At 42.9% G+C, this 20356-nt stretch overlaps 1 long non-coding RNA gene across 3 annotated transcripts in view; it reads right to left on the bottom strand.

Moving 5' to 3' along the window:
• LOC123370641 overlaps nucleotides 1-20356 on the bottom strand; it is a 64489-nt gene that overhangs the window by 5949 nt on the left and 38184 nt on the right. For all 3 annotated transcript variants that reach the window (XR_006579491.1, XR_006579490.1, XR_006579492.1), the window contains one exon: nucleotides 6363-6535. This is a non-coding gene — a long non-coding RNA (uncharacterized LOC123370641). The remainder of the gene's footprint in view (nucleotides 1-6362; nucleotides 6536-20356) is intronic.

Raw genomic sequence — 20356 nt, 5'->3', positions numbered from 1 at the left:
GAAAGTGAGGCCACAGAGAGAGGAGCAGAACCGGCTGTCATTCCAGAACCGCAGACTCCACAGCAGAGGGAAGGGAGGGTGGGAGGTGGAGCACCCATAGGGACAAAATGTCTCGAAGAGGTCTACTGAAAGGTAAGTAACCTCTCCTTCTTCTTCAAGTATATGTCCCTAGGAGTGCTTCACTCTAGGAGACTCCCAGGCAGTAACTCAATGCAGAGGTGGGTGCTGAGAAGGCGGGTTCAAGACAGTGGGGAGGACGGACTCACCAAGGGTCGTCTCGATCTCAGACGCAGATAGGGGATCGCGATGTCTGGAGAACGTGTGAATGGAGGACAGAGTTTGCAAATTTGGATGATGGGAACATCCTTGAGGAGAGCACCAGAAGTGTATTGAGCACTGGTGGAAGGTGCTGTCACCTGGGGGTGGGGATTGTCTCCCAGTGACATTGTAGCAGGTTATGATGCAACCTGAATCCCACTAACAGAATCTCAGACAAGAGATTGATTGTTGTTTATAGCTTCCAGAAAAGGATATGAATAATCTTGGAGAAATCCTAAAGATTCTAGTCCTATCCAGATGAACAGCAAGTGCCCACCAAACATCTAAAGTGTGAAGACTAGCTCTTCTCTTGAGGAGCGAGGTTTGGGAAAGAAAATTGGAGGATGGACACTTGAATGATTTGATAGTCCAACAAGAAGACCTCTAGGAGGAATCAAGGATGGGGGTGTAGTGTTATCTTTTCACAGTAGAAGCCATTGTAAAGTGGGTCAGGAGCTCTGCATTCTCCCACCTTTCTAGCTGAGGTGATGGCAAGGAATGATGTTTTGAAATGGTGGAGGAACAAACAGCTGGCCATTGGTTAAAATGGGGGGTTCATTAGGACACTGAGGACCAAATTAAGGTCCCCATGGAGATGAGGGGATATGAAGAAACAAATTAGATAAGCCTTTAAGGAATCTGGGTGTGGCTCCACTAATTAGGTGCCTGGATCCTAGAAAAGACGCACATGTAAGGTGAGGTGGTGGCCTTGGGGGGAATAGGGGCTAGGTGGGAGGGGGCAGTGAGGTGAGAAAGTTGGGTGGGGGGAATTTGGGATGCGCAGAGCTGTGGCAGCCAGAGGCAACTTTTCCCCTGCTTCAGGGCTGTGGTTGCCAGGGAGAGACAGCCCTCCTTCCCAGCTCCAGCTCAGGGGCTGCTGCAGCGGGAGAGAGAGGGAGAGAACCTCCCCCTTCCCAGCCCCATCTCGGAGGCTCCACGGTGGGGGAGACTGGGAGAGACCCCTGCCCCAGCAGGAAGAGAGGGCATGTCCATCACATTAGAAAGGTAAGACTACCGATGTTACAATGAGTTGTGTACCTTTATTTGTAGAACAAAAAAAGGTTAATTACTATTAAGGTTTTTTTTAATATAGCACTTTTATACAAAGCGCTTTACAATAGTTAGCTAATGGTACAAACAATATTTGAAAAGATCATTAAGTGGTCCACCGAGACCCTCAGCAATTTTCAAGTGGTCCGCAAAAAAAAAAAAAAAAGTTTGAGAACCACTGATCTAGATAGGGAAAGACTGCAATGCCATCTCAGTGTATCTGCAGCTAAAGAGAGGACCTTTGTGAAAGCCCATGGAGTCATGGAAAATGCAAAGGGGAGGACATGGTATTGATAATGCTCTGAGCCAATGACCAAGCACACAAAATGTCTCTGGGAGGGGTGCATAGTGATGTGAGAATACGTCTTGAAGTTGGAGAACAGTAAACCAATCCCCCTGATTCAGGGATGGGGTTATGGTAGCAAGAGTCTGCATCCTGAAAGGATGCTGTGAAAGGATATAGATGTTCAGGTTCCTGAGGTCTAGAATCAGTCTCCAATCACTGTTTCTTTAGGGAACGAGGAAATATTTGGAGTAAAAAGCTTCTTCCCACAAATTCTGGGGGAACTGGCTCTATCGCTCCCTGAATGAAGAGGGACTGAAATTCCTGTTTCAAGAGACCATCCTGACTGGGGTCCCTGAACGGGGAAGGGGTGGGGAATAGAGTGGAAGTGATAGAGTAACCTGTAGCCACAACCTCTGAAATCCACCTGTGCATGTGATAAATTCCCAAACAGGTAGGAAAAATGCATGAGGTGGTTTCCAAAGGGAGGGTGGAGGTTGGGTTTGCTCAGCATATTCAGAAAAGAGGATTATTTGAGGCCCTCAACCAGGCCATCAAAATGGTTGTTTGGAGGGAGGTTCGGGTAAGGAAGTTGTTATTGGGATTGTCCCTTTCCTATGAGGCCAGGATATCCTAGGAGACTCCGTAGGTCTGGAATATGCCTGGTATTGTTGATGTTGGAATGACTGGAATTGTGCTGTCTGGGATTTACTGAAACGTCTTTTTTCCAGGCACATAGATTCCAAGCAACCTCAGGGTAGGGCTGGGATCCTGGAGGGAGTGAAGTGAGGTGTCAGTATCACAGCTGAACAGCTTTTATCCTTAGACTGGGAGATCTTCCACCATGTTTTGTACCTCATAACAGCAGTAGCTAAAGAATGTGAAGCTGTCTCTGTGTTGAGGGCAACTTGTAAAGAAGTCTTTGCTATGAGCTAGCCCTCAGAAATGACAGATTGGAACTGATCCCTCTTGTCCTGTGGCAATTCATTAATAAAATGAGTAAACTTTGTATAGTTATTAGAATCTTATTTAGCCATCAGGTTTTGGTAATTTGTTACTCAAAGTTGAAGGGCAGCTGAGGAATATCTTCCTGCTAAGGAGGAATAACTCTTTCTGCCATCTCCCTGTCTGGAGGTATGGATCTGGATCTAGTCTGGCAGTTTCTCTCATTAACTGCATCCACCACCAGGGAATTGTTAGTGGAAGAAGAAATATTCCATCCCCTTGGCCGGTATAGAATTTTTTTGTCTGCCAATTTACAGGTAGGTTGTAGGGTGACGTGAGTTTGCCACAAAGTCTGGGTTGGAGATAAAAGTGCATCTTTAATGGGCAAAGCTATTTTGCTTTGGGGGGTGGTATGAAGAATATCCATAAAAGAGTGCTGGTACTCTTGTACCTCTTCTGTAGATATTTCAAGAGAGTCTGAAAGTCTCTTCATTAGGTCCTGAATGACCTAAATCATCCATGTAGGATGGTGGAGTTGGCATTACTAGCGGGAGTGTGAAGGAAGAGGACTTATGAGAGGACGGTGTATCTTTCTCTGGAGGTTGTTGTAGTTCCTTCTGCTCTCTGTCCTGTACTGGAGAGGCATGTGGTACCAGTTGTTAGGATATAGATATTCAGGCCTGTCTGCAAAGGCCTATACTTTAAGAATTTAGGTGTATTCTTATCACTTAGCTAGTTATACAGGTATAAAAGAATCAAAATCACTGTCTGTGTAATGGCCTTCTCTTCCAGTGACATTCTGAGGCCTGGTTCTTCGGCTAAGCAGCAGAGGCAGCCATAAGCTGGGAAGTGTATGGTCACATCCTCACATTCCAAACTAGTCACATGGAAATAAGGTGCTATTGGGCTGTTAGGAATACAATCCTGTCCTGATATTCCTATCACCTCCAGAGAAGGGGAAGAGCCTAGAAGATGTAAAAGGAAACTTAGTTTGATAGCATCCTGTCTGGCAAGAACTCACTTATCAATAGATACAGCTGGAAAACCTTTATGTCTGTATATATGTAGTTGTGAAATCCTCACTTCTGTATTGTTTTGTATGTTTATTTGCATGGTCTCTGTCTGGTTCTGTGATTGCTTCTGTCTGCTGTATAATTAATTTCGTTGGGTGTAAACCAATGAAGGTGGTGGAATATAATTGGTTAAATAACCATGTTACAATATGTTAGAATTGGTTAGTTAAATTTCAGTAAAATGATTGGTTAAGGTATAGCTAAGCAAAACTCAGGTTTTACTATATAGTCTGCAGTCAATCAGGAAGTAAAGGGTCGGGGGGCAAATGGGAACAGGGACTGGGGATGGGGGAATTGGAATCATGTTTTGCTAAAGGGGGAAATGGGAACAGGGGATGGGAACAGAAACAGGGACACAGACAAGGGTCTGTGGTGTCAGAGCTGGGAAGGGGAACACTAAGGAAGGAAACTGGAATCATGCTTGCTGGAAGTTCACCCCAATAAACATCGAATTGTTTGTGCCTTTGGACTTGGCGTATTGTTTCTCTCTGTTCATGCGAGAAGGACCAGGGAAGTGAGAGGGTGAAGGAATAAGCCCCCTAACACCAGTGATTGCATGTAAGATACCAGTGGGTGTTGTGGAGCCTGAGGAACATTCAGCCATGTTTTCTTGTGGGTAGGAACCCAGTAGAACTGGTCCACATAAGGGCTCCAGGGATTCTAATAGGCCCATTGAAGAAGTGGGGAGGGTGGGGACTCCAGGGATTTACATGAGCAGAAAGTCCAGGGTAGCTTCTGAAGTGTGAAGTGTTGGATAGTAGGCTGAAGAACCCCATACCAGGATTTTGGAGTAAGAGGTATCATCCCTATAAGGAGGAGCTCTGGGCATTGGTGCTGGAGAGCAAGTTGGTATCTGAGCTGGTAGTTGGGGAAATACTGGGACACTAAAGCCTGCTGCAAAGTGCCAAGAGGTGGTGCACAGTGGATATAGCAGGACCTGAGGAGAACTTCTCTCAGTCCCATGGAGAAGAGGGGACTCTGGTTTTTCTGAAACAAACAAGTCCCCTTGAGACAGGAACCTTGGCAGATCTGGAGGGCTGTGATTGCCAATTATCAGGGCCCTACCAAATTCATGATCCATTTTGGTTGATTTAATGGTCACAGGATTTTTAAAATAGTCAGTTTCACGGTTTCAGATGTTTACATGTGAAATTTCATGGTGTTGTACCTGTGAGGTCCCGACCCAAAAGATGGTTAGCGGGGGATGGGTGGGGTGGGATGGTCACAAGGCAGGGGAGTCATGCGATTGCCACTCTTACTTCTGCGCTGCTGCTGGCGGCGGTGCTGCCTTCAGCAAGAGAGCAGCAGCTGCTGGCCGGAAACCCAACTTTAAAGCCAGTGCCACCACCACTACCAGAACAGAAGTAAGAGTGGCAGGGAATCGGGGGTGGGTTACCATATGTCTGGGTTTTCCCAGCAGCCTCCCGACTGGGCTGGAAGGCTCATAGCTGGGACTGCAACTTCCCTGCCCGGGTCAGGAGGCTGACATCTAGGGCCGCACCCTCTCTGCGTGGGGGGAGGGGGTGACAGCTGCAGCCGCAGCCTTCCACCCGAGTTGGGTGCAGACAGCCACCTTTGCTTTTGTGCTGCCTTCAGAACTGGGATCCCAGGCAGCAGCCACAGAGCTTCCTGCAACCCAGGGAGGTTTCTGGCAGTAGGTCTGACCTGGCTCCAGGAGTGGCTCATGCAGGGAAAGAGGAAGTCCCATCCCTCCCCAGTCTGGGCTGGGACTAACAGTTGGAGCCCATCCCATGGTAGGACCCCTCAAGTGGGGCGCCCCCAGCCCAGCCCCTCTCCTACAATAGCCAGATTTCATGGTCCGTGGCATGTTTTTATGGCTGTAAATTTGGTAGGGCCCTACCTATTACCTTTGGTGACACCTGGCTAAAGGGATCAGCTTGTTATTTATTTTTGATATTTTGTTTTGCATCCTGTGAGGGAGTAGAGAAACTGCCATCCAGCACACTGGGGGTTAAAGAAAACCTTTGGGCTCAGCAAGCCCCACCCTGCTATACTTGTAGCCAGTGGCAGGCCTGGAGGGGGTAGAAAAGAAGGGAGCCTGGCTCAGCTGAGTGCTAACTGGTAAGGGGGGCAGGTGCTCTCTGTCTGCTTGAAGGGATGGATCAGTGACCAACCAGCTAGTACAGGCACTTGAGGTAAGTAAGGGCTCCCCTGCTAAGGGGAGGCTGCAACTAAGCCCCAGCACTTGGGGCAACTGGACTAGTGGGACCATGACCCAAACTGAAGAGACTTGTAGGAAGTAACCCAGGGAAGTGGGTCTTGACTCTCTGCTTGGGATTCCTTGTTTAGGGATTGATCTACACAGGGCCCGGCGGGGGGGGTGGGGGGTGGAGAGGGAGGCTCAGGGTTCCCTTACCACCCCATCTTGCCTTGCAGACTGAAAGACCAGTGATCTAACCCTTAAGTTGTCTGGCCATGGAAGACCCTATCACACCCTCCCCCAGACTTGTCTGGTAAATGCATTTCAGCTTATGTTCATAACTCTTACTATGTGTTTTGTACATACATTTCACCATGATATTGGCTAGCAAGTTATTAGTTTTCAAATGATAGATCACAAAACATATTTTGTGCGAAGATTCATACAGTAGTGTGTAGGGTATGACTATAGGGGTGCATTTAGGTCACAAGTGATTTCAACTTCATTATTTAATGGGAAGGAAAGAACTTACCAGAGTTCACTCAGCTCTGTTGCTGTGGCTTCAGTGAAGAGCTCTGTTACACCCCAACAAAGAGCTGTCTCATCATCTGCTGTTGCTGTTGTGAAATCATCTGCAACAAGCTCCCAGGCTGAACTTTGATGTATGTTGTCTCTCACCATGAAGTCCTCTCAAAAGCACAGATTCTTCAAGAGAGCAGAATTAGTTGTATATAGTAACTATTAGCATTGCCACTATAGTCATGAAACAAGACCCCACTGCAGTAAGTAATAATACAAACACAAATAGGGCCATTAAACACATTCTGTTCTACTACCCAACAATTTCTGAGTTGTTTTAAGTTATGGTGACCCCTGAATGTCACTGAAGGAATGCTGGATACAGTGCTTATGCAAATGAAGTTCTTTCTGTAGCTCTGCTTCCCCCAGTCCACCAATAGATGGGAGCAGAGTGCTCCTTCCCTTTTGGAGCTTTAGGCCACAGACTTTCCATTATCATTATTTAAGGTTTATATTACAGTAGCTCCCACAGGACCAAATCATAATTGGAGCTCCATTGGACTGGGTGCTATGCAAATACTTATGACAATACAATTCCCTGCCCTGAAAAGCATACAACCTAGGAAGACCTACATATTCCATATAAAAGGGGGAGAGCTAAAATATCTAATCCATGTAGTTTTATACACCTATAAAACTCCTTTGCTCATTATAAATATATGGAATAAGTATCAACTGTGTCTATTGCCCCTTAAGCTATTAGGTGGGTTTTGAGGCTGCAGTTGAAGGACCTGATAATGACATTGATTCTGGGAGGATAGCAAAGCGATGAATGAGTGAATGGGAAGCAAGAATCCTACTGTTAGCACCCCCTGAATACTAAGTGCAAGGGTCTGCACCACCTGAAACACTGGACTTTGAAGTGGTAGGGGTGTAGCCACAACCCCATTTTCATTCCACACCCACTAGAAGCAGGAGGCTAGTCCCAGAGGAAGCATACATTGCACCTTTTAAATGGCTGTGCTGTAGATACCACCTCAGTGTGTATTCTCCAATGTGACCCAGGAAGCCGTCTGTTTGCCTGTCTCCTCTGTATTCATGTTTTTGGCAACTGCCTCAGTGTGGGACACCTCGAACAACCTAAGGCAGATGTGGCCTAAAAAGCCTCAATGTAGCTCAACATGTTCAGCGAAGCGTTCTTATTTGGGAGAGCTCACCCAAAAGAGACCTTCAGAGCTTTTTGGGTCACTCTCTCACACAGCTTGTCTTTCTATTTTTACAATACTATCACTTTGTCATTAAAATTTCATGTCTGAGGGTATGATTTTATTGATCATTTAAATATGAAATGATCCAACATTATAGACGTGATACCATCTAGTCAGGACAGGCAAGTTTGCAGCTCCAGCAGAAAAGCAAAATGGGTACCCAGCAAAAAAAAAATAACAAGCACTGCAACTTATTCAAAGTAGCAAACAATCAGGCATTCAAGAATGCATAAAGCTGAAGATGTATCGATTTGCTGGTTATAGCATGTGGGCGCGCATGCATGGTAAGAAGGAGGTAGAGAAAAAAAACTGAATGTAGAGATCCCAGGTCATGCCCATGTTATATGATCATGTGCAGTATAGTTTGTCTAAATGTTGCTTTCCAGGACTATATACTAATATAACAGTCTGGTGCAAGTCTCAAAAATGCTAGGCTATTTACACTGAGGTCAAGGGCTTCTTAGCTTTTGATCTGTGCCCTTTATAGCTGTATTCATTTTAACTCTTCCTAACAGATGTTTTTCTGCCTCAAAAGAACTGCAGCTATATCTAACTGCCTAAAATTGTAGGCTGTGTTGTAAATGATGCATGGGATAAATTGTCAATACATACTGTCCAAAGTGTAATGACAGTATTTAAATTTTTTATGATTCTTCCAATGTGCTATCAGAGATTGAACTCTGGAATGAGAACAATTTACTAGATGAAGAACAAAAAGAATCTTTTGTAAAAATGAATATTTAATCCGTGTAGTTTAACTATACAAGTCATATAGTTGTTCAGCCTCAGTTCTAGCGTGTTTCACTATTTTTTCCCCTCAAGTTTAAATCTAACCTGAATATATTAAAATAATGGGAGGCTGTCAGTCATATTCTGATCCTGTAGGAATGCGTATACATGGAATGGTTGGAATGCTTAACTCAACCTTATTCCATATATACCTGCGAATCTTCTGAACGACTAGTGAAATACAAGACCGACTGGATCCATAGTATTTAACATAGAAGAATTTGCTTGTGAGGGATATCTGAAGTAAGAATATCCAAATTTACCAAGTATCCCTAAAACCAGAACTTTAGGTTTTGGCCTTATTATAAAGATATGAAAACATAGCACGAATGTGGATTGTAACAATCTCTAGGGCAGTGGTTCGCAACGTTTACAGACTACTGTACCCCTTTCAGGAGTCTGGTTTGTCTTGCATACCCCTAAGTTTCACCTCACTTAAACAAGTTGCTTATAAAATCAGACATAAAAATACAAGAGTGTCACAGCACACTACTACTGAAATATTGCTTGCTTTCTCATTTTTACCATATAATTATAAAATTAATTGGACTATAAATATTGTACTTGTATTTTAGCATATAGTATATAGAGCAATATAAAACAAGTCATTGTCTGTATGAAATTTTAGTTTGTACTGACTTTGCTAGTGCTTTTTATGTAGCCTGTTGTAAAACTACATGAGTTGATGTACCCTCTGGAAGACCTCTGTGTTCCCCCCAGGAGTATGTGTACCCCTGGTTGAGAAACACTGATCTGGAGAATACTATGTAGCCCACTGGCAAGGGACACTACTAGGACTGGCTGGAACACAATTCCATTTCATGAAAAATGTTGATGCATCAAAAACAAATTAATTCATATGCAAAACAAAAATATTTTGAAGTCTCATGAACAAAACAAGGGAGAGTGACCCACCCAAAATTAACCAATAAACTGATGGTTAGAACACTCAGCAGGCATGTGGGAGAACCAGTTTGAAGTCCCTGCTTCTGAAAATCAGGGGTTTCAACCAGGGTCTCCCACATCCCTGGTAAGTGCCCTCATCACTGGGCTATTAGCTATTCTGAGATCTCTCCCCCATCCTGGATCTTTATTTTTATATAATTATATTCTCGAAATGATACATTTCTCCACATTTGGTTCTGACAAAATGGCATTTTTCTACAGAAAATAGTTGTCAAGAAGTTAGACTAGATCTAAACACTACAGTAACATAACTATCAAGCAGATCAGGCAATACTCTTACAAATTTTCCCTGTAAAATCTGTTAAGATTGGTCAGAGCAAGTCACTGAAGGGTTAGATAGCAGGACTTGGTGATACAGGAGCAGAATAGACCACAGTCTCAAAGCCACAGCTGTCAAGGAGAAGTACTGTTGGACTATATCAGCATGTATGAGTTTTCTTCAAGCCTCAACACAGCATCACCTGAAACAGAATCCTAGAAGCAAATAACTGCTATATGGCCCTGATACAAAGCTCATTGAAATCAATGGAAAAACTCCCATCAACTTCAGTGAGCTTAGAAACATATTCTGTGTCAATATATAAAGTATGGAGGCTTTTAGTAAGACTGCTTAGCTACCAAGTTTTCCTATTAAGCATCAGCCATTCTGCCTATCTGGGCAGCTACAGGCACCAGTGCAGTAAGTGCATGCTGGGGGTGGCCTGCTGGTTGCTGTGAGGGTGGCATGCAGGTGGCTTTCGGCAGCGCTCCTGCGGGAGGTCTGCCAGTCCCATGGCTTCAGCAGCAATTCGGCGGCAGGGACACCGATGGCGGGGCACTGGTGGACCTCCCACAGGCCCGCCGCCGAATCTGCGTGACCAGCAGACCGCCCGCAGGCGCGCTGCCGAAAGCCGCCTGCCTGACATTCTTGGGGTGGCAAAAAACATAGAGCCGCCCCTGTTGCCTATCCAGCAGGACTTTGGAAGACTGTCCTGATAACCAGCAACATGTGGTTCTTTAAAAAGAAGTGTCACTGCTAATTAGTTTCTGGTGGCCCTTATTTAAGCAGCTATTGCAGCCTGTGGGTCAAATTCAGTGTTAGTAGAATACAACAGCTCTGCTAGAATCAGTGGAGTAATACCCCACTTATGGGCTCTGTATCTTTGAGGAATACAAATGTCTTGTCATTCTGGTTGTTGGCTGAGCGTGGGAATCAGGTTTTGTGCACTTACAGTGATCATGAGAACTAAGTAATAAGAGAAGCTACTATTGACCACAAGCAAGTTATAATGGAAGGAAATTTTCCTTCCTTCTGTTTAGTACACTTACAGTATAATCTTTCCTCGGGATCAGCACAATTTTTTCCTTCTCAGAGCACAGACATACAATATTTCAATCATTTTGTTATCAACATGTGTAGTGCTCATATGGGCCTGTGAGGTTTAGGAACATTAATAAAAATCTTTCTAGGAAAGTGGCCAATAATAGTGCTCCAGCAAAAGACTCAAAGACTTTTCAGTGTCCCTGATTCATCCTGGTAATGTCTTTCATACACATTACAATGGTCTGTAGAAAACTTTACTCCTCTCCCTGGATGTGTCTCTATGGAGAAGGAAAAAAGTAATTGTTTTAATAAATCAAAGTGCAGCGTCGCTACCATCCACAGCTCTGCTCAAATAGCTGCAGTATGACAGTCTCTCACTTCAGCTAAACCAGACACTCACAGGGATTGCATCATGCACTGCATAGGGGCAGAGCACTGTGTACAAGTGCAAGGCAAACAGTGCTCAGAACAAGACAGAAGAGCTCAGTCCTGCTTTAATGAGTATGAGCTGTCTAGTCCACATTCACCAGGGGTGGCTCCAGGCCCCAGCACACCAAGCGCGTGCCTGGGGCGGCATGCCGCAGGGGGTGCTCTGCCGGTCGCCGGGAGGGCGGCAGGCAGGCAGCCTTCGGCGGCATGCCTGCGGAGGGTCCGCAGGTCCCGCACTCTGGTGGACCTCCCGCAGGCGTGCCTGCGGAGGGTCCGCTGGTCCTTTGGCTTTGGTGGAGCCGCGGGACCAGCGGACCCTCCGCAGGCACGCCTGCGGGAGGTCCACCGGAGCCGCGGGACCGGCGACCGGCAGAGTGCCTCCTGCGGCATGCCGCCGTGCTTGGGGCAGTGAAATGTCTAGAGCCGCCCCTGACTTTCACCCACACCCAGCAATCTGTGCTCCATGGCCTATGAATCTGTGCAAGAGAAAGGAGCAGACTAGGGGAATGCACGTTGGAGCTCAGGGCAGACAAGTAATATAGCCTGGGCTTGTATTACTAGTCCATGACCCTCCTTATCCATTGGGATCCCACTTTCAGAGGGTTCACTGGGGCAGTAGTGGCGAGTAGCGCTCCTAGCAGTGTGGCCCTACTGGAGCCAGGCTGCCAAGGAGTGGGATTAGCACTACAGTGGGCCAGAGCTAGTGTAGAGGCCTAGGACTTGGGCAGATATAGGCTATAGCCCCTGATTGCCTTCTAAGCCTCTGTGGATGGGTCCAACAGCCTGTTCTGTCACAAAGTGGGGTAAGCTCCCGGCTCTGAAACTACGGGGGAGTGTCTCAGCAATGAGCACCTTTATGGGATTTCATCTCCTTTAAGTTTTCCCACAAAAGGGGACAATCAGGACTGTTGTTTAGTTTTATGATGAAACATATTCAAATGCCCATACACTGGGGACTTCACAAAATGAGGCCATATCCAAAAGTAGGTCAGAGTCCTAAATCCATATTTTGAAACCGTAATAAAAGTGGCCTGATATTCAGAGGTGCTGAGCATATTCAGCTCCCATTGACTTCAAAGATTTGAGTCTAACTTTAGGCATCCAAGTTTCAAACTTTAGCCATGGGCCCTATGCTGAAGAACGCATCTACATTTAACAGGACACAACAAGGGAAGGTCATAAAAAGCCTCCCAAAGGTGGAGGGGAGGCGGAAGGAGATACTGGACTGGGAGAGAATAAGATCACATTGTTACTCAGCAAGGCATACACATTTTGATGGCTCAGTTCCTTTTTATGATGAATATCTGTTTATCTATCTTCCCTCTCACTTTCCATAGATGAGACAGCATAAGCAAGGTTTCAGGAGGGATGTGAATGAATGAACATGTATTTGGCAAGCATTCAGAGAAGTGCATTAAATAGTTTGGGACTTCCACTAAAAGTGGATACAGTGGAGTAGAAAGTAAGTGGGTTTCACTGTACACAAGAATGCTTTATTGAAAGTGTTGTCAAATTTCCCACTCCAAACTCCAGTTATCAAAATTAAAAAACCCTAGCTTTACTTTACAATGTGTTCCACATTGCCTTATGAATTCCTAGCCTGGTAAAGTAGAGGGACATATGAGAAAGATTTAGACAAACTGAAACCCATTAGACATCACTTTTTCCATTCTAAATGCTTTATCAGTTTGGGCTTTTCTTGTTCTAATAAGGAGATTTCATTTTAATAAAATCTCCGCAAGTAACAAACTCTTAATATTAGATGGGGCTTTTTGTGTGTGTATGTTTTTAATTGCAACCAAAGTGTTGAAAGATTGAAAAATCAGGTACTGTGCATATGTTAATACCTTTAAGACATGAATATGCATATCTATATTTATTAACAGCTTCAGACAAGTGATATGGCATTTTTATGAGGCCTGATTTCAGTGATCTGCATAATAACTAGACTGAAGTAAAGCCATACTTCTCTGATTTAACAAACTACTGTGCAGAACTATATGTACATCTCCGATGGATTTATAGCATGCCCATTGTCATGGTATATGGGAGCAAGTTGATTTGATTAACCATGGTTGAAGAGGCTGGAATACCACAGCCAAGACTAGAACTGGGTGTATTGGATCAAAGAAATTAGAGTTGTTTTGCCACAACCTTGTCCAGTATTATCCTATCAGCCAATCGTCTGCCAAAGCTCTCTGTACAGTGACATCCATGCCAACTCCAATAAGACCAGTTCAACCTCCAGATCACCATGAGGTAAGACGAATATTCTCAATGCTTTTATATATTTTAGCTTATTGAATATTCCTTTGCCTCTCTAAAATCATGATCTTGGCTTACACTCACAATAATGACATGATCCTGTGAAATGCTGAGAGCCTTCAGCGAGAGATAAGGATGCTCAGCATCTCAAAGGATTGTGCCTATGTGGATTCTGCAATCAAGAGACACTTCTGCTTCACTAGTGCATTTAATTGACCCTCCAAAGTCATTTTTACACCCTGCCAGGGATATGGTCACTTAAATACACATGAGAGTGGACAGTGTAAGACATTCTTTCTCTCTCTCCACCCCCTCTCCCCATGAGTTAGAAGTGATACATAAGAGAAGGAATGAAGAATTGCCATGTGAGTCCAGAGAAAAGGTATGGCAAGAGGTGAGAGTGAATTCAAGGGTAGATTTCACCAAGACTTTTAATGAAAATAAGTGATTCCAAAAGCAGAGATGTGACTGGAGAGCTGAAAGACTAGAGAATTTATTTTTAAAAAATAGTTGTGGGAAATTAAAGGACATGACCAAGTTTGCTAACAGCTAAGAAGTGGGAAGGTAACATAGAAGGTCAACAGGAGAACAGTGGAGATCTAGGACATCTACAGTAAATGAAGACAAGCTGCAAGAATTATTTAAAAAGCACATGAAGTAATATATTCTGCCTCAAAGTACTTGGTTAGATCTTCCACTGGTGTAAATCAGCATAGATCTGTTACCAGATTTATAGCAACTGAGGTTCCATCCTATTGTATTTATTCTTGACACATGACCAGTGTAATTTCACTTGCAACTCTGCCATTGGGGAAAAGCACAGGGGGAGGGATAGCTCAGTGGTTTGAGCATTAGCCTGCTAAACCCAGGGTTGTGAGTTCAATCCTTGAGTGGGCCACTTAGGGATCTGGGGCAAAAATTGGTCCTGCTAGCGAAGGCAGGGGGCTGGACTCAATGATCTTTCAAGGTCCCTTCCAGCTATAGGAGATTGGTATATCTCCAATTATTATTACCTATCAGTGCCATGACCACTAACTTTAAAAAATGCAATAATTAATATTGAACTTTAGGCAGTTGAGTAATTGCCACTATCTTAGTACAAATTAAATTGGAAATTCAGCAGGACTGCTCATGCACTTAAAGGTGAGCACATACCTAAGTATTTGCAGGCTATTGAAGTCTCAGACTGCTGTCTGATTTTGTAGCCCAAAGACTTGCAAGGGAATGAAGTATCAGACTCGGTGTCTGACCATTAATGTCCCCAAAATGCACTAAGATGGTATTAAATTGACTTTTTTTCTTTAAATTTTATCTTGTGATGTTCCACTGAATAAATTCTTACTGGGAAGGAAAACTATAAGTTGCTTGACTAACCATCCTTTTTGATCAATAGTGTAGTTAACATTTTTTATTTGAAATAATCAAGATTTTCATTCATAACAAACAAGAGTCTTCAGTTGTTTACTGTTTCATTGTTATGGATACTTATTATATAGAGCCAAATCCTCAGCTGGTGTAAATTGTCATAGCACCATGAAAGCCACGGAGGTACATTGATTTATAGCAGCTGAGGATCTGGCCTGTCTGTAGACCAATAACACTTACTTTACAAATATGCATGCCATTGAATTTGGGGGTATGCATTTCATTTTCTTTCACTATTGGCTATTTAAACACAAGTTCATTGCCAGATCCTATCTTATAAAAAAGAAAATAAAGACACTTGCGTGACTTTTTTTTAAACAAGAATCTGTTATGCAGCTTTACTCAAATTAAGTCATTCCTAATGTGTCCAGAATTACCAGAAGTAAAGAAATTAGGGATTAGTTTAATGGGAGCAACTATCACATGCTTCCACAACACCAGCCTCTACAGATTACATTTCTTTCCAGCATTGCTCTAAAGTATCATATTTTCACAGAAGTGCTTGTTTGTTTCTTTTTATTAGTGGACTCATCTAAAAAATCAAATTTGTCATTGTCTTGATTTTAGAATGTCAGATTTTTGCATTTTAATATACTTCCCTGATTAGAATTGAGAACGACTAAGCATGCAGCATGGTTATTTCTATTTTAAGTATGTATACAGCTAAGTCCTTGAAAAAGTTTAAAAGCCCTTCAGTTCTTTATGGTTAATTCTACAGATCTTGACCATTACAGTTCAGGACTGAAGTCATTACGTTTCAGCAGACCCCTTCCCCCCTGCAAAAAAAAGGGGGCTGGGGGAGGGTGATTTGAACTTGACGAGCAAGAAGAGTCCACTGTTGTACTAAATGGCTATCATAGCTATAGAGTGATTTATTACAAACTGAGCTGCAAGGTACAAATAACCTTCAAATGTTATCAGAGAAGGAGATATCAGAGAAAAATGTGTCTTGGTGTCATGAATATCTCCCCAGACCACCAGCAGATTTTTTCCAAGCGCCCCTCAAGACACAATAGGACTCAATGTCAGGCAGTAACATCCTGTTTGAAAAATGACTTTGTAAGTACGGGCTGTATTGCAGCTGCTTACAGTTAATGCCCACCCCCACCACACACCATTTCTCTCCAACTCATGCAGCAAACTTGAAACAGCTAACATGACAATTAAGGTCTTCAAACTCAACTATGAAATAAAGACTATCGCTGTTGCATAGTTGAATTTAGACAGCAGTTGGAAAGATTAAAGGCAGAGAAATGAGTTCCTGGTGGCTGAGACAGGACAGATTAGCTGCAAACTTGCTTCTTTTTATTGTTTTGAGTCCAGCTGCTATGCAGATGCAGAGGATCTTGCGCAACAAGCGTATTGATTGTTATGACTTTGGTATGTATCCAGAATGACAAGGTAATTTCAGCACACTGTGATGCTGTCATTTCAATAAACAGAGGTAGGAGTTCTAAGACAAACACCTACAGCATGTACTGACACCAGAACCAATTTTTTGGAGGTTTGCTCACATCACAAAGCTCATGGTGATTATTTCTGACAATATGAGATGACCAACAGATGGAAAGAGGGGCTTATATTTGTGTTGCTGCTAAGTATTCATCTTTTATCACACTGTGTGAATTTTAGGCCAGGGAACCCAAATTATCTCAAAATACAGCCCACTTTCATTCAGGTTTGGGCTAAACTGATGTGCACATTTTTACTGCTCATGAACTAAACAAGCCATTACTAAACTTTTAGTACTGAAGAGACAAGCACAGGTAAAGGGTAGTTGGGTATTTTTGAGAAGGTTTATAGCTTAAAATTTTCAGATACAAATACTTAGTATTATGCCTGGACAACCACGTGCAAGCACTTAAACAAAAGGGTTTTTATTTGCCCTAATATGGGATGGAGAAGCCTAATGTTGAGCACCCAGGTTTGAAAAGGTGCATATTTTTTTGTATGCACACATGGTTCAGGCTGCAGCCTTTTGACAAGTTTCCAGCATGGCCCTCTGCTACAATTTTTGGCAATCCTGACTTACATTCTACAATTCCTTGTCCTTATGAAGTTTGTGTTCAGATTCAGCCTCCAGAACAGTCACTCCAGCACAGTTCCTGAAGTTGGAAGTTCTCTCCTCTACAGAACCAGTGAAGCTTGCATAGCGACAGTGCAAACCTCATGACACTGCGCTGCCAATGGTGAGATTACCTGAGTGTAGTTCGGTCTCCATGCCCTATTTTATCTAATCTAGCTTCATTTATAACAGACCCATCATCTTGGTCTTGCTACATAAAGGTGCCAAATAATGGCAATCTTTGACTGGTTTTGGTGATATGAAACTGGGCACTGGAGTTAGGCTTCTCCCCAAACTTGTTTCACACAGGCCACTGATCAGATGGCAACAATGTGTGGTCACTATTGCCCTGACCAGATTTTTTCCAGCAATCATATCCCATTAGCAATCTCGCGCCATCTGGTCCCATGGCACTATAAATCTTCTGATGTATTAATAAACCAATCTAATATAGCTGTACATATTAATAACCAAAAGCAGCTGGTTGTTGTTTGTTATGAGCTTGCTATTTTCCCTGCTGCTTTAGCCACCATAGTATAAAGTTATAAGCAAACTTCACGGAAATGAACAGGGTTTTAATTTTACTACCAGTAAACTAAAAAAACCTAATCTTTCATAACAGAAGATTGTCATTGAAATGGAAATTATACTCAGTGTAAATGTCATTTCCCTGCTTATAGTTGAAGTTCAGCCCTTGAACAGCATTGTCGATTCCCATTATTACTCTCTACACTCCTGACAGTTCTTGTATTAATTGCACCAGATTGCCTGCCTTATGCTTTTTCGTTTGTTTTTCCCCCTCTTCCCTAAAGGAGGTTTTTTGTTGTTGTTGTTGTTTGAAAAGTTGGCATCCCTTCAAATATGGGTCAGGTAAGGAGAAGGAAAGAGAAGCTAAACTTTGGGCAGGTTCTTTACTGAGAGAACCAAAAGCTGGGTATCCCCAAGTACTTTCTCAAGGTAATTTGTTACAAGGTCTATAGCTCTAATTACAATGGAACTCACTTATGGTAAATCTGGCTATCGTAAGACCTCATTTACTGGATTGATGGGCCCAAGATATTAATTTCAAAACCAAATTTAATCTTTTTACCAAAAGGTTGGAGGTGTTTGGCTCTGTGGGTTTGTTTTCAATCCAACAGAGATCTGAACCAGCTGTGAATTTCAGATTTCAAAGTATGGGGATGTTCATATCTGTTGTGTTGGATTAGGCTTTTTTTCTATATTGTGAAGGAAATTGACAGCACCAAATAGGTGTAGCTTAATGCATAAATCTCATTGAAATTCAATGCCATCGGAGTGTCTAATTTACTTAGGCTCTTAGATGTGAGTTTTTTTCCAATGTACAAATTATAATTACTGTTCTAAATTTCTGTTCAGTGTGAGGTTGTGTGTGTGTGTGTGTGTGAATGATTTCACACACTTCTCTATACACAACTTGCTTTTTCTTTGTGTCTGTATTTAGAATGGATAAATTTAAATGTAGGCAGAAGATGTTACCAGGATGACATAGCGTGTCCACTGCATGGTTTGGTTATGCTGACTTCAAAGGACTTATTCTACAATTTAAAGAAGTTCAGCTGTTAGCTTTGAGAACTTTTATCACTTAAAGGAACCTTCCTTCTTTTTCTTTGCCTCCCCTTTCCTCCCCCAATGTCTTTGCTCAGCTGATGCTGCCCAGGGCATCCTCCACATCATGCTATTTATAGTCCTTTATTGACAGGCTACAGCACCTCAGGTAGTACTGTTCAGGTCTGCCAGGTCAAGAGTATGAACTGTATGCCAAGGAGAAAGGTGTAAGGTAAACTAGCATTCAGTCATCTGAATTTCGGTAATGTCAGAGGAGAAATGAAAGGGCAGGAACCCTCATTTTAAAAGAAACCATAGTATTGTTTTGAAGGTGCTGGCTGAAGGGAATTTTCCAACTGGCTGGCTTTGTGGCCGGGCTGAACTGGTGTTTAAGGAACTATCCTTTCTTCAGTTGCTACTGGTCGAATTACACGAGCTTACAAAAGCTGTTGAAAAATTACAAGCAAAACATGTACATGGGAAATAAGATGCACCCCACAAACAAGTGCACTGCCAACATCAGCAGTTACAACCTGACCCAAAGTCCACTGCAGTCAGTGGACAGATGCCGCTGATTCAATGACCTTTGGCACAGGGCCTTAGTGCATGCCAGCAGCTCAGAACAACAACAAAAGCATTTGTGAAGTGGCTCATAAGACATTCATTCTAGAAGACATGTGGGGCATCTTAGTAAGCACATTGAGGTACTTTTAAAGAAGCCTTGGGCCAAAATCTACTCTGCTACACCCCTGATATTCCATCAAAAGTTGTAGTTGCAAAGCTACAACTGAGGGCAGGATCTGACCCTGTAGTTCTGGAGGTATTTACATAGATGACTATCTATTTGACCTTGACACAGGTAATAAAAAGCATTGGAATTTTAATAAACCAAACAGTCTTGTCAAACTTAGATTAGGTATAGTTTCAACAGTGATATCCGAGGATACTCCACCCATAAAACCTACATTAGGGCTTGGAAAAATTCTCAAAATCAAATCAAATGGAGACCAATGGCCACTGCCAAAAGAACCAGGCAGTCTGTTAGATGCTGCCTGTTCTGGGTCTCCCAATCCCAGACTCTCTACTCTGAAATGTTTTTTAAAGTGAACAATAAGCCTGTGTTCTGCAGGCCTCTCATGTTATTCACAAGCAGGGCAGACAGAAGTATGCATAGGCTAGATATGGTAGCTGTCCAGTTCTGTTGGTGTATTATTGTACACCGAGCCCCATTGTTCAACTATCTGTGTTCCCCAGAAAACACTCCCGTCTAATTTACATCTTTTGTATTCCAGTCATTCTTTTCTCTTTGGCAAATGTATTGGTGTTCTCCAGAACTCGTCCTCCGTACGCAGCTCATTCAGTCTCTTCTTTTTAGCGAGTTCAAGTTATTCCAAGTAATTGTTTAGATTTACGTTCATCTGAGTCTCATCTCACTTGTTAGTCAGTGCACTTAAGAGGATGAAGCTGATTATGAGTCACAGTCCCAGAGGTGAAAGACAGATGCTTTATCATATAAATCACTGTTGTCATTCTTTTTGTCCCATTGCAAGAGACAAAGGGATACAAAGTGGAACCTTTTCAGAGCTAGGCAGTGGTGAAAGCTGTAACCCTAGCTGTAATTAGTCATACATAGAAGCCTAATGTAGTGAAGGACTGGAAGAGTATAGAGTTTTTAATGTTTCATACGAAAATGTATATTGAGTAAAAGTGGAGATCTTACGGTTCTGACACAGGAAGAAATCAACTACGAATACATATGTTCTGAAAAGTACAAGGATGAATTTGAATTATGAAAAGGAAGAGACCTATTGTAATGGCATTAAATTAATTAAAAAGAGACAACTGAACTACAACAATGGTCTCTTTCCACTTAAACCTAAAAACACACACATTCAAATCCGATATGTGTGCACTTTACTTTACACTGGCTT

The sequence above is a fragment of the Mauremys mutica genome, chromosome 5, assembly GCF_020497125.1.
Source record: "Mauremys mutica isolate MM-2020 ecotype Southern chromosome 5, ASM2049712v1, whole genome shotgun sequence".
Lineage (NCBI taxonomy): Eukaryota > Metazoa > Chordata > Testudines > Geoemydidae > Mauremys > Mauremys mutica.
The sequence above is the reverse complement of the archived record's forward strand: the minus strand, read 5'-3'. Positions and strand labels throughout refer to the sequence as shown.